General features: G+C 37.9%; 1 long non-coding RNA gene across 1 annotated transcript; it reads right to left on the bottom strand.

Moving 5' to 3' along the window:
• Positions 1–5,852: 5,852 nt before the first annotated feature.
• Positions 5,853–14,642, bottom strand: LOC135652763 (uncharacterized). The gene is made up of 3 exons (XR_010502190.1): positions 14,507–14,642; positions 11,631–12,224; positions 5,853–6,119 (listed from the first exon to the last, which is right to left on the bottom strand). It is a non-coding gene; the product is annotated as an uncharacterized LOC135652763 (long non-coding RNA).
• Positions 14,643–14,842: the final 200 nt, after the last annotated feature.

Here is a 14,842-nt window from a genome sequence, read left to right as displayed (position 1 = left end):
GAATATATTGCAGCAAGTGCATGCTGTGCACAAGTTGTATGGATGAAAAACACCTTAGAAGATTATAAAGTTCATCGTAAAAATATTCCCATTAAATGTGATAACACAAGTGCAATATGCTTGACAAAGAATCCTATACAACACTCAAGAACAAAACATATTGATATTAGACATCACTTTATACGAGATCATGTTACTAATCATGACGTAATCATAGAGTTCATTGATACTAAACATCAACTAGCTGATATTTTTACAAAACCTCTAAGTGAAGAGCAATTTAATTTCATAAGAAGAGAATTAGGAATGTTGATGTGTCCGAATACATAAACTAGTTAAAATTATTTTTCGGACTTTATTGAATGATCAAATCACTTGATTGCCATTACATGCCTAAATAACATGTTGTAAATTATGTGTTGAAATGTTTTGTCTTCATGATTGTATTTGAAAATCTGTAGCATAGTCTTGTCCGAATGCATGAAAGTGTTCATTTCATTTTCGGACTCGCTTAACAATTGGAATGCTAAAAATCGGATTTTCTCATACACTCTAATGAAAAATATTTTTCTGAAATGATTTGATGATTCCTGCTTATGAATTCCATCTTGAAATATGGATGATAGTATCTTTACTTGCAAAAAGCTGTTTCACACACATAACTTGACTCAAAGTAAACTCACAAATAGCTGGTATCACAAATGGCTTTCCTCCTTCATACAAAAAGATTATAACAAATAAAAAGGAAGAAGTATTCAAAGCAATCTACGTATCATGCCTTCCTTTATATGCTTGATTTCCTATCACTTACTATTAGAAAATAACATGAACCCAGTAAAGGCATGAACAATTATCGCACTTATGCTTAAAATTTGCTTATATTGTTCTCCTAGTATCACAACTACCATGCTTTTTGTTGATGACAAAGGGGGAGAAATATATGCATTGATGCTATAAACACTGATGCTATGATTATGCCATGCTTGCATCACCAAGAGATATATGAATAGATGCTATGATTAATTTGCATTATACCTTGTTTGTATCGCGTCAAGATATCAAACAAAAAACTTGCATCGTAATTCTATGAGTTGATATCTTACCATATGATGAAATGCAATACTTGCTAAAATATTTGAAATATGTACATCATGTAATGAAATCAAAATCTTACTTCGTAGCTTTATATGTTGATATCTTAAAATATGATGAATTGCTACAATTACCATCATTCAAACTTGTTATGTAAAATTTGAAAATGAATGTCAAGCCTTGACATCATCTTCAGAGAGATACATCATGATGGGAATCATGATGGGAGTATTGATAAGTTCAAATGATTCTAACTTATCAATATGTCCCTTGAATTCTTAGGTTTTGAATTCCAGAATGACTTATCTCAAGTATGGCATATAAACAAGGGGAGTTAAGGTTAACTCCATTATCAATTGAATGTCGTCATCAAAAAGGGGGAGATTGTTAAATCTCAGATTTTGATGATGAAGTCAATTGTCATTTGTTATCTAATCTATATGCTGAAATAAGTGTGCAGGATTAACTACGATGAAAGTAAGACATGCAGCAGGAGTTGCGCCGGAGTCAAGACAATGATCACGTTGGGAGTTCGAGAGTTCGACGGAAGTTCGAACAGTCGTCGGAGGTTCTGCGGGAACAAATCTGAGAAGTCCATAAGCTTGCCAAAGAAGCTCGTCGAAACTCGCCAAGTGAATCGTCGCAAGTCCAGGAGTTTGCCGGAAGTCCGCAGGAGCATCACCGAGGGTTCATCGGATGATCGATGGAAGTTCGCCGGAAGCTCGCCGGAAGAAGCGATTGACGCATCAGAGCAAGTAGCAGTAAATGTCTTAGGGAATATTATAGGTAGCACAATGATTAAGTTGGAAATGGGAGGTGATCCCATTAACTTAATCTTGGGGCAATTGGGCCCCTGAAAAACCCAAATTGGGCCGAATGGATCAACCCATTCGGACCCTGATTTCTGCCAGGCGGTTGAACCGCCCAAGGCAGGAGGTTGCACCGCCTGGGCTCAGTCTCCGAGCGAGACTAGGCGGTGCAACCTCCCCTGACAGGAGGTGGCACCGCCTGAGCTCGGTCTTCGAGCTCTGCCAGGCGGTGCAACCGCCTCCGTCAGGAGGTGCAACCGCCTGAGCTCGGTCTTCGAGCTCTGGCAGGAGGTGCAACCGCCCCTGACAGGAGGTAACACCGCCTAGAGGCTCAGTCTTCGAGCTCTGCCAGGCGGTGCAACCGCTCCAGTCAGGAGGTGCAACCACCTGATCCCGAAATTCCGGGAATTGATAGTTTTGAGCTCCAAATTTGAACTGGGTTGGGGCCTATAAATACCCCACCCATTCAGCACTAAAAGGGTATGAACTTACACCGAAATCTTGATCTTTTTCTGTGATTCTTAGAGCTCAAAATTGTTGTAAAGGTCAAAAGTTCTTCTCCCTCTTTTCTTCCAAGTTCTGAGTTGTAAAGAGAGGAGAGAAAATTCTGTAAGGGTTATCTCCTAAGCCCGTCAAAAGGAGTGAAACTGTAAAAGGGTGGTTGGCCTTCGCCTATTGAAGGAAGGCCTCTAGTTGACGTCGGTGACCTCGTCGGTGGAGGAAGCCAAAAGTGGAGTAGGTCAAGATTGACCGAACCATTCTAAATCTCGGTTTGCATTTACTTTGAGCATCTTATCTGTACTGCAAATCTCCTCAATAGCTTACTGCTTTCTGTGTTTTTACGAACGTGTTTCAAAGTTCAATGCTTTCCGAATCGGGGTTTAAGATGCAAATCAGTTTTATCGTACGAACATCGTATTTCAGTTTGTGCTTACGTTCTGATTTCCATTATAACTGCAAACTGCCTTTATATCTTTGCTTTAACTGCATCTCGCCTTATCTCAAGTTAAAGTGGTTTACGAATCAGCTTTTATACCGAAATCGCTTTTATCGTACGAATGTCATATTTCAGTTTGTGCTTATATTCTGATTTCCATCATAACTGCAAACTTCATTCATATCTTTACTGCATCTCTCCTAGTCAAAATTTGAAGTGATTTACGAATCGGCTTTCTTACCAAAATCACTTCTATCGAACGAAAGCAGTTTTCGAATTTAATCGCAGAAGGTTTTTCCGCTGCACTAATTCACCCCCCCCTCTTAGTGCTCTTGATCCTAACAGGAAGGAATGGAGGTGGAGAAGTTTTGGAAGAGTAAAGAGGGGAAGGGAGTGAGTTGGGGCCGGTTCCATTGCCGGCCCTCGCTTGGGTTAAAAGTGGGCAGGATTGCAGGCGGTTGCACCGCTGGCTGGGGCGGTGCAACCGCTTACAATACGTGATAGCCGGAGGTGCTACCTCCAGCTGGGGCGGTGCAACCGCTGCAGGCAGTGAGCATGGTTCTGACTGCTGTGTGGTCTGATTTGAATGTTTTTGACTTTGAGATGAATTTTTATTTGTGGATCAATCAACTTTACTTACGTAATTACGTAAGAATTTTAATTTTAAGATAAGAACTTTTGCACGATCAAGATAGATCTTTTGACGTGCATACTCTCAATGTAGTACACATGTTTGTGACAGATTGTTCAAGTTGGTAAGCCTTGCAAGTTCATGACAAACTTAGTCAGTTCATGATATAGTTGAATTCGAAAGTTATGAACGGATGAAATCGATGGGTTCGAAAATCCAGAGGATATGTGAAGGGAGAATCATGGGTTTCCAATTATAAGGGATCAAATGGGATTGTATCCATATCGTATTTGTAATTTTAATTTTCTAATCATCTTTTTGTTATTTAGGCTAGAGAGCATCACGTGTTCTTTATGGATCTCGGGTCATGAATATCGAGAATCCAGAGAGCAGGATATTATTTCTTGCTCCCAGCTTATGATGTTTTATGTCTTTACAAGAAAGGATGATTTTTAGGTACCCATTTGCTTTTGAGTGCCTCAAAAATAGATCTACATTGTTTATCATGTTGCATAGACTTTATCATGGTTCCTTTAGGAACCCAAATTAATTTGTTCAGACTAATTTTCTTGAATGAATAATAATACGTTTTATGTCCAAGTTTGCAACAAAAGTTGCATTTGGTTTGGTGTCAAACATGTAAGATGGGGGCCTATTATAAAGGTGGTTGGATTTTGGTGAGGACTTCTCACAAATCCGATTCCACTTCTTTTGGGAACGTGACCCTTGTTTGCAAGGATCATGTTCAAAGACTCGCTACGAACCTCGAATTTCTTCGAGGTGTCTTTAAGTAGCAAGTTTTCCTTTTGGAGAGTTTCTAGATCATGGCATTTTATGCATGAACCTAAACTATCATGATATTCAGTTTTTAACTTATCAAAATTACAAGTAAGACTATCATGCTCCTTTTTTAGCAATTTGTATTTTCTACTAATAATCTTGCATTCATCAAATAAGTCATGGAAGGCATTTAAAAATTCGTCAAATGATAAATCTGCATCTATTAAATTCTTTGGAATGATGTCTTCTTGCTCTTCATGAGCTTTGCAAGTCATCTCGTAGGTCATTAATGACCCGATTAGTTCTTCAAGAGGGAAGTTGTTTAGATCTTTCGCCTCTTGAATAGCAGCGACTTTAGGATCCCAACTCTTAGGAAGGGATCTTAGAATCTTATTTACGAGCTCAAAATCCGAAAAACTTTTTTCCGAGTCCTTTTAGACCGTTGATGATATCCGTGAAACGGGTAAACATGTCGCCAATAGTCACACTCGGTTTCATCCGGAAAAGTTCGAAAGAATGTATCAAAAGATTGATTTTTGACTCTTTCACTCTACTTATGCCTTCGTGAGTCACCTCGAGTGTGTGCCAAATATCAAATGCGGTTTCACAAACCGAAACACGGTTGAACTCGTTTTTATCAAGTGCACAAAATAAGGCATTCATAGCCTTTGCATTAAAAGAGAAAGCCTTCTTCTCCAATTCATTCCAATCGATCATTGGAAGAGAAGACTTCAAAAATCCATTTTCGACAAGATTCCAAAGTTCAAAATCCATAGAAATAAGAAAGATCCTCATTCGGGTCTTCCAATAGGTGTAGTTCGTCCCATTGAACATGGGTGGACGGGTAATAGAATGGCCCTCTTGGTTTACTGCGTATGCCATCTCTCTTGGGTTTTAATCTGTTTGAGAGTTAACCCCACTCTGATACCAATTGTTAGGATCAAGAGCACTAAGAGGGGGGGTGAATTAGTGCAGCGAAAAACTTTCGACGATTAAAAAGGTGTTCGTACGATAAAAGCGATTTCAGTAGAAAAGCCGATTCGTAAATCTCTTTAACTTGTAATCAAGCGAGATGTAGTTAAAGGAAATCTATGAAGGTAGTTTGCAGTTATGATGAAAGTTAAAATGTAAGCGCAAACTGAAATATAATGTTCGTACGATAAAATTGATTTATGTCTAAACGCCGATTCGGAAAATACTGAACTTTAAAACACGATCGTAAATGTGCAGAAGGCAGTAAGCTATTGAGGAGGTTTGCAGTAAGGATAAGATGCTCAAAGTAAATGCAAATCGAGATTTAGAGTGGTTCGGTCAATCTTGACCTACATCCACTTTTGGCTTCCTCCACCGACGAGGTCACCGACGTCTACTAGTGTCACGCCCCTAAAAATATCCATGATATTTAAAATTTTTCGTCACAACAAACCCAGGATCCAAACACACATTTGAGGTCACTAAGAAAACATTCAGATCAAAAATTTCACTTCTATAATCTACCAATTCATAACCCTGTGCAATTCATAAACATAGCACACATCACTCGATAATTTATATAATCTGAACTCAACTCATCAAAATAAAAACCACAATATAAATCCACAAGTGGGGAAATCTATGCAGTCACCACAATCATCGATTTACCATAAGTTCATATCATTACACGAATTTAATTTAACATTCCAAAACCCTATACATGAGGGATCCTTTAACTTACACAAAATCCACAGGTTTAGATTCATAGTCACATTTCATTAGATGCCAGGTAGCTTATACACAACGACATATATGCTAACAAAAGTTCTGCCCAACGTCTTCTAAACTTTCCACTGCCTCAGCCCATTCTTAACATTTAAGCAAGCGATACGCTATCCTGAAAAATTTATCAACAAATGGGGTGAGCATAAAGAGCTCAGCAAGTGACTAACATATCCATATCAAAATAGTATAATTTCCAAAGAGATGTAGTTTCAAACACAAAGCAGAATATACGATTTCGTATACATAATATCATTAGGAGCAGAATCATAATTGTCCTTTTTAATCATACATATTTGGTTCCTGACAGATGGGGCATAGAGTAATTGGAGTATATCAGAAACAAAGGAAACATATCGGAGCTTATCAATGGCATATGAAATGTTCCAAAACACATCAACGACATATGGAACATTACGAAGCAAAATCAATAGTGAATGAAGCATTTCAGAGCATATCAAACTCATATGTCGTACAGAAGCTCAAACGTCGTCCTTGACGTTGCAATCATATCATACTTATCCAGAGCACGAACAGAAATAACTCACCAAAACTCTGGATGTCATATCAAACATATAGAGGGTGTAGTGGGATCTCAGTCAGAATGTGATTCATCCATTTCTGAATGACCACCTAACAAAAGTCTCCCACGTCTGGGAGCTCCATCCACCCACGTCTAGGTGAAGTCAAAGGGGGCCGGCAGAGCATCGCAGGCTCTAAGCAATATCCCACAAAGCGGGACCCCACAAAGCGGGCAAATCAGCGCATACCCTTTACCATTTCTGGCAAAGGTCCAGACAATCCCACACACCAGAGTACAAGAAGGCAGTTTCAACAATAAGTAGCATATAACGGAAGCACACGCGGAACAACCAAACGTACATGTGCCTTTTCAAAAGCAATGTGATGCAAGGAACAAATCTCTCACAAAAGTATTCATTTTAGGAAGGAAATAAAAGCAAGAGTGTACAGGGATTCCAAGCAATCATAATTAACTCAATTCCAATAAGAAGATTAGGCGAATTCAAGTATCCAAAGGAAATGGAACAGAATACGCGAAATCGACCAAAGCTCGATTTCGGACAGAATTCCAGTGGCACATCAAACAATTATTTCAGAATAACAATTATGCTCCAATACCCATAAGAAGGCTATGGTCGAATCATATATCAATCTATATTATGATAGAACAGATTTCATATGAAACAGGGCTCCCAACACAGAGTTACCTCTGATTTGGTAACACAAGGTCAAAATCACAATCACTGTTTTGCAGAATTTATAGGGTCGGAATCAACAGACGATAGGGTGGGCAATTGAACTCCAAAATTTTCAAACTATATGTCAAAAGAGATAATTTCAAGTATAGTTTCAAAAAAAATCAGTTTGGTACAATTCAGAATTTTCAACAGGGAGTTATAGGCGTTTTAGTATCGAAAGGTCAGAAATCTTGAACTCTGTTTTACAGCGTCTATAGGCTCTTTTGAAACAAATTTTTGGGTAAGTATTAGGTGTCCAAAATCTACAAAATCGGTGTCAAAAGAAATACATACGAGTCTAATTTCAAACAAAAATAGTTCCTGCCTAAATTCTCATTCTGTACTAAAACTTATAGCTGAAACATTGCTTAGTGATCAGTTTACCGAAAAACTTTCAGAATCCATGGTTTTATGTCCAAGGAGAGACATATCAGTTTCTAAATAGAAATCTTTCAATTTATTTTGAATCAACATAAAAATAGAGTCTAATACTTCTGTAGGATGGGGTTAGAACACTTGCCTTTGGAAATTTTGACCCGAAATGACAAGATTAAAGCAAGAACCCTAAAAGCCCCAATTTTCTTTCTCTTCTTCTTCTTCTTCTTCTTCTTCTTTCTTTCTTTCTTTCCCTGATCACCCACGAGCTGCCTCCTCTGCTTCCTTAACAACGAAGGCAGAGAGGCTTAAGCGGTGGAATTTGTCATTTGGTACATTTTGCAGTTTAGTCCTTGTTTTTATCATATTCACGATTAGGTCCTTAGGGTTTACATATAGGTCCTCAGATTCTTTCTTTTCTCTTTTTTTTTTGAACAGATCTCCCAAATCTTAAAAATAAGTTACCTCTGATTCATACTCTATTTCTTTTGTCAATTAAAATAAATGCTTACATTATCACCAAAAATTTATACGAACATTCGGAAATGAGGGGTGTTACACTCTCCCCCCCTTAAAAGAAAATTTTAGTCCTCTAAATTTATCGGTACCTCTATTCGATGAAAAGACAAGGATACACCTTTTTCATTTCCTCTTCTAGCTCCCAAGTTGTCTCTTCTCCAGAATGATGTCTCCAAATTACTTGAACCAGTGGAATGACCCGATTCCTTAGGACTTTTTCTTTCTTATCAATAATCTGAATAGGCTCTTCCACATAGGATAAATCTTTATCGATCTCCACCAGCTCATACTTAATGATGTGAGAAGGGTCATACATATACTTTCTAATCATCGAGACATGAAATATATCATGGACATGGCTCAATGCTGGTGGCAAGGCAATCCTGTAGGCGACAGAACCAACCCTCTCAAGAACCACAAAAGGTCCAATAAATTTTGGGCTTAATTTTCCTTTCTTCCCAAACCTCATAATGCCTTTGGAAGGGGAGACTTTTAAGAATACAAAATCTCCAATTTCAAACTCAATATCTCGTCTCCTATTATCGGCATAACTCTTTTGACGACTCTGAGCAGTTTTTAACCTTTTTCTTATAACTTGAATTTTCTCGGTAGTTTCTTGTACCTTGTCCGGTGCTAACAACTTTCTGTCCCCAACTTCCTCCCAACATATAGGTGTTATGCACTTTCGCCCATATAAAGCTTCATAAGGAGCCATCTGAATACTTGAATGATAACTATTATTATACGTGAACTCAACAAGTGAAATATCCTTATCCCATTCACCTTTCCAATCCATAACATAGGCTCTAAGCAAATCCTCAAGTGTTTGAATTGTTCTTTCTGACTGACCATCAGTCTGAGGATGATATGCAGTACTAAACTTAACTTTAGTGCCCATTGATTCCTGTAATCTTCTCCAGAATCTAGAGAGAAATCTGGAGTCTCTATCAGAGATGATCTCCTTTGGAATACCATGAAGTCTTACTATTTCATTAACATATAAATCTGCAAGTCTATCAAGCGAATAAGTCATATTAATCGGAAGGAAATGTGCAGATTTTGTTAACCTATCAATGATAATCCAAATAGCATCATGCTTCCTTGAGGTTCTGGATAGTCCTGAAACAAAATCCATAGTAATACATTCCCATTTCCATTCAGGTATAACTAAAGGTTGCAGCAACCCTCCAGGTCTTTGGTGTTCTACTTTGATTTGCTGACACGTCAAACATTTTGAAACATACATTGCAATTTCCTTCTTCATGCCTTCCCACCAATAATAACTTTGAAGATCTCTATACATCTTAGTGCTCCCAGGGTGTAGGGCGTACTTTGAAGTATGACTTTCATTTAGGATTTGATTCTTGATATCTAGTTCATTTGGTACACATACTCTCTCCCCAAATCTCAATAGGCCATCCTTTGAAACTTGAAATTGTGGCTTCAATTCCTTTTCTACTTCACTCCTCAAGTAGATTAAGTGTGGATCTCGTAATTGTCCCTCCTTAATTTGTTGCATAAGATCAGATTGCACTTGAATGGAGGCCATCAAAATCATCGAGTCTTGCTCTTTCCTCAAAGCTTTCAAATCAAAATTTTCTTCTATTAGCTTCCATTGCTTCACGACCAGACTAGCCATAAAACTTGTAGATTTCCTACTAAGTACATCAGCTACAACATTGGCCTTGCCCGGGTGATAACGGATGGCACAATCATAATCCTTCAGAAGTTCTATCCATCTTCACTGCCTCATGTTTAACTCTTTCTGAGTGAAAATATATTTTAAACTCTTGTGATCAGTGAAGATTTCAAACTGTCGACCATACAAATAATGTCTCCAAATCTTTAGAGCAAAAATAATTGCTGCTAATTCCAAATCATGAGTTGGATAATTCAATTCATAACCTTTAAGTTGCCTAGAAGCATAAGCAATTACTCTCCCTTCCTGCATCAAAACACATCCTAGGCCCTTTCTTGAAGCATCAGTATAAACTACAAATCCCTCACTACCACTTGGAATAGTGAGAATAGGGGCACTAGTCAATCTTCTTTTTAACTCTTGAAAGCTTTGCTCACAATCATCGCCCCATACAAATTTCATATTCTTCTTAGTGAGTTTGGTGAGAGGTTGAGCAATTCGAGAAAATCCCTCCACAAATCTCCTGTAATAACCTGCCATACCCAAGAAACTTCTAACCTCTGTTACATTTGTTGGTACTTCCCATTCAACTACAGCTTCTATTTTCCTTGGATCAACAGATATGCCCTTCACTGAAATCACATGGCCTAAGAAAGCAACTTCATTCAACCAAAATTCACATTTACTGAACTTCGCATACAACTTCTTTTCTCTTAGTATGGACAACACATCTCTCAAGTGTTCCTCATGCTCTTGGTTACTCTTTGAATACACCAATATGTCATCAATAAATACAATTACACAGATATCCAAGAGCGGTTGAAATATCCTATTCATTAGTTCCATAAAAGTTGCAGGGGCATTTGTCAAACCAAACGACATCACCAAGAATTCATAATGACCATATCGAGTTCTGAAAGCTGTTTTTGAAATATCCTCCTCCTTGATCTTTAACTGATAGTAACCTGACCTCAGGTCAATCTTAGAGAATACTTGTGCACCCTGCAGTTGATCAAACAAATCATCAATTCTAGGTATGGGATACTTGTTTTTGATGGTCACCTGATTCAACTGTCTATAATCAATACAAAGCCTCAATGTTCCATCCTTCTTCTTCACTAATAGTACTGGAGCACCCCATGGGGACACACTGGGTCGTATGAAACCCTTATCTAATAATTCTTGTATTTGCTTCTTTAATTCTTCTAGCTCAAGTGGTGCCATTCTGTAGGGAGGCTTAGATATTGGGGTTGTACTAGGGACTAGATCAATAGCAAATTCACCCTCTCTATCTAGAGGTAAACCAGGCAAGTCGTCTGGAAATACATCAGGGAATTCTTTGACCACTGAAATTTCATCTAGGTGGGTTTCCTGATTTGAATGCTCCTTTACACACACCATATAACAAAAACAACCTTTCTGCATAAGATGATAAGCTTGAAGTGCGGATATTAAGCAAGGAGGCAAATCATGCTTAATGCCCTCAAAGAAAAATATAGGCTGATTTGGTATGCAGAAAGTAATTATTTTTTGTAACAATCAATACTAGCATGATGAGAAGATAACCAAAACATGCCAAGTATAATATCAAAGCCCAGGATCTCTAGGAGAATCAAATCAGCAAGGAATTCGTGGTCTCCAATAGAGATCAAACAAGATGGGTAGACCAAGTTTGTTGCCAATGAATCTCCAACAGCAGTTGTTACATATAACATATAATCTAGGGGTTTAGATGGAATATCCAAGTGACAAGCAAAGTATTTTGAAACAAACGATAAGTTGGAGCCGGGATCAAACAAAACTTTTGCATTTCTTTTAGAAGCATGAAGAATACCTTCCACCACTGATTTAGAAGCTCTAGAATCTTGTTCAGTGATAGCGTACACTCTAGCATGGGCTGAGGGTCTAGGAGACAGTGGCTCTCCTTTCCTGTTCAGTGGGCAATCTTTTATTTGATGACCTAGCTTTCCACAACCAAAACATGCTCCAGTCACCCGAAAACACCGACTTGTTTCATGATTTAATCCGCATTTTGCACATAACTGAGTCCTCCCCAATGGTTTCCTTTTCTCAAATCCAGATGTCTTAAACCTCTTGTTACTATCTTCATATTCATTTTCTCTCCTGCTTTTGCTAGTAAATTTGTCCCTTTTGTTCTTGCCAATGATTTCTTGAATTTCCTCCATGTCTCTTTCAATTTTCAAAGCTCTTTCTACCGTATCAGCATATGTTTGTAATTTCAAAGCTGACATTCGGCCTCTTATTGCTGGCCGTAATCCCCTTTCACGCGTGATACCACTCAATAAGAAATAGAATATGCTCTGTTGTTGTTGCATCACTTGTGCCATAGTCTCCAAAGTCGGCATAATATCACTCAATTGATCAGCAGTAGATGCAACAGGAGAACCAGATGATCTCGTCATCCTTGCTTCCTAAAACATCAAAAGAACATTTTCTTTGATCAATCTCTAATGACAGTCAATAAACCTCAAATAAAGATAATATTCTTAGTGATTCTCAAATCATGCTCTGATACCACCTCTGTCACGCCCCTAAAAATATCCATGATATTTAAAATTTTTCGTCACAACAAACCCAGGATCCAAACACACATTTGAGGTCACTAAGAAAACATTCGGATCAAAAATTTCACTTCTATAATCTACCAATTCATAACCCTGTGCAATTCATAAACATAGCACACATCACTCGATAATTTATACAATCTGAACTCAACTCATCAAAATAAAAACCACAATATAAATCCACAAGTGGGGAAATCTATGCAGTCACCACAATCATCGATTTACCATAAGTTCATATCATTACACGAATTTAATTTAACATTCCAAAACCCTATACATGAGGGATCCTTTAACTTACACAAAATCCACAGGTTTAGATTCATAGTCACATTTCATTAGATGCCAGGTAGCTTATACACAACTACATATATGCTAACAAAAGTTCTGCCCAACGTCTTCTAAACTTTCCACTGCCTTAGCCCATTCTTAACATTTAAGCAAGCGATACGCTATCCTGAAAAATTTATCAACAAATGGGGTGAGCATAAAGAGCTCAGCAAGTGACTAACATATCCATATCAAAATAGTACAATTTCCAAAGAGATGTAGTTTCAAACACAAAGCAGAATATACGATTTCGTATACATAATATCATTAGGAGCAGAATCATAATTGTCCTTTTTAATCATACATATTTGGTTCCTGACAGATGGGGCATAGAGTAATTGGAGCATATCAGAAACAAAGGAAACATATCGGAGCTTATCAATGGCATATGAAATGTTCCAAAACACATCAACGACATATGGAACATTACGAAGCAAAATCAACAGTGAATGAAGCATTTCAGAGCATATCAAACTCATATGTCGTACAGAAGCTCAAACGTCGTCCTTGACGTTGCAATCATTTCATACTTATCCAGAGCACGAACAGAAATAACTCACCAAAACTCTGGATGTCATATCAAACATATAGAGGGTGTAGTGGGATCTCAGTCAGAATGTGATTCATCCATTTCTGAATGACCACCTGACAAAAGTCTCCCACGTCTGGGAGCTCCATCCACCCACGTCTAGTTGAAGTCAAAGGGGGCCGGCAGAGCATCGCAGGCTCTAAGCAATATCCCACAAAGCGGGACCCCACAAAGCGGGCAAATAAGCGCATACCAGAATATCCCACAAAGCGGGACCCCACAAAGGTCCAGACAATCCCACACACCAGAGTACAAGAAGGCAGTTTCAACAATAAGTAGCATATAACGGAAGCACACGCGGAACAACCAAACGTACATGTGCCTTTTCAAAAGCAATGTGATGCAAGGAACAAATCTCTCACAAAAGTATTCATTTTAGGAAGGAAATGAAAGCAAGAGTATACAAGGATTCCAAGCAATCATAATCAACTCAATTCCAATAAGAAGATTAGGCGAATTCAAGTATCCAAAGGAAATGGAACAGAATACGCGAAATCGACCAAAGCTCGATTTCGGACAGAATTCCAATGGCACATCAAACAATTATTTCAGAATAACAATTATGCTCCAATACCCATAAGAAGGCTATGGTCGAATCATATATCAATCTATATTATGATAGAACAGATTTCATATGAAACAGGGCTCCCAACACAGAGTTACCTCTGATTTGGTAACACAAGGTCAAAATCACAATCACTGTTTTGCAGAATTTATAGGGTCGGAATCAACAGACGATAGGGTGGGCAATTGAACTCCAAAATTTTCAAACTATATGTCAAAAGAGAGAATTTCAAGTCTAGTTTCAAATAAAATCAGTTTGGTACAATTCAGAATTTTCAACAGGGAGTTATAGGCATTTTAGTATCGAAAGGTCAGAAATCTTGAACTCTGTTTTACAGCGTCTATAGGCTCTTTTGAAACAAATTTTTGGGTAAGTATTCGGTGTCCAAAATCTACAAAATCGGTGTTAAAAGAAATACATACGAGTCTAATTTCAAACAAAAATAGTTCCTGCCTAAATTCTCATTCTGTACTAAAACTTATAGCTGAAACAGTGCTTAGTGATCAGTTTACCGAAAAACTTTCAGAATCCATGGTTTTATGTCCAAGGAGAGACATATCAGTTTCTAAATAGAAATCTTCCAATTTATTTTGAATCAACATAAAAACAGAGTCTAATACTTCTGTAGGATGGGGTTAGAACACTTGCCTTTGGAAATTTTGACCCGAAATGACAAGATTAAAGCAAGAACCCTAAAAGCCCCAATTTTCTTTCTCTTCTTCTTCTTCTTCTTCTTCTTCTTCTTCTTCATCTTCTTCTTCTTTCTTTCTTTCTTTCCCTGATCACCCACGAGCTGCCTCCTCTGCTTCCTTAACAACGAAGTTTGGTGCATTTTGCAGTTTAGTCCTTGTTTTTATCATATTCACGATTAGGTCCTTAGGGTTTACATATAGGTCCTCAGATTCTTTCTTTTCTCTTTTTTTTTTTGAACAGATCTCCCAAATCTTAAAAATAAGTTACCTCTGATTCATACTCTATTT

Source organism: Musa acuminata, chromosome BXJ3-11, assembly GCF_036884655.1.
Source record: "Musa acuminata AAA Group cultivar baxijiao chromosome BXJ3-11, Cavendish_Baxijiao_AAA, whole genome shotgun sequence".
NCBI lineage: Eukaryota > Viridiplantae > Streptophyta > Magnoliopsida > Zingiberales > Musaceae > Musa > Musa acuminata.
The sequence above is the reverse complement of the archived record's forward strand: the minus strand, read 5'-3'. Positions and strand labels throughout refer to the sequence as shown.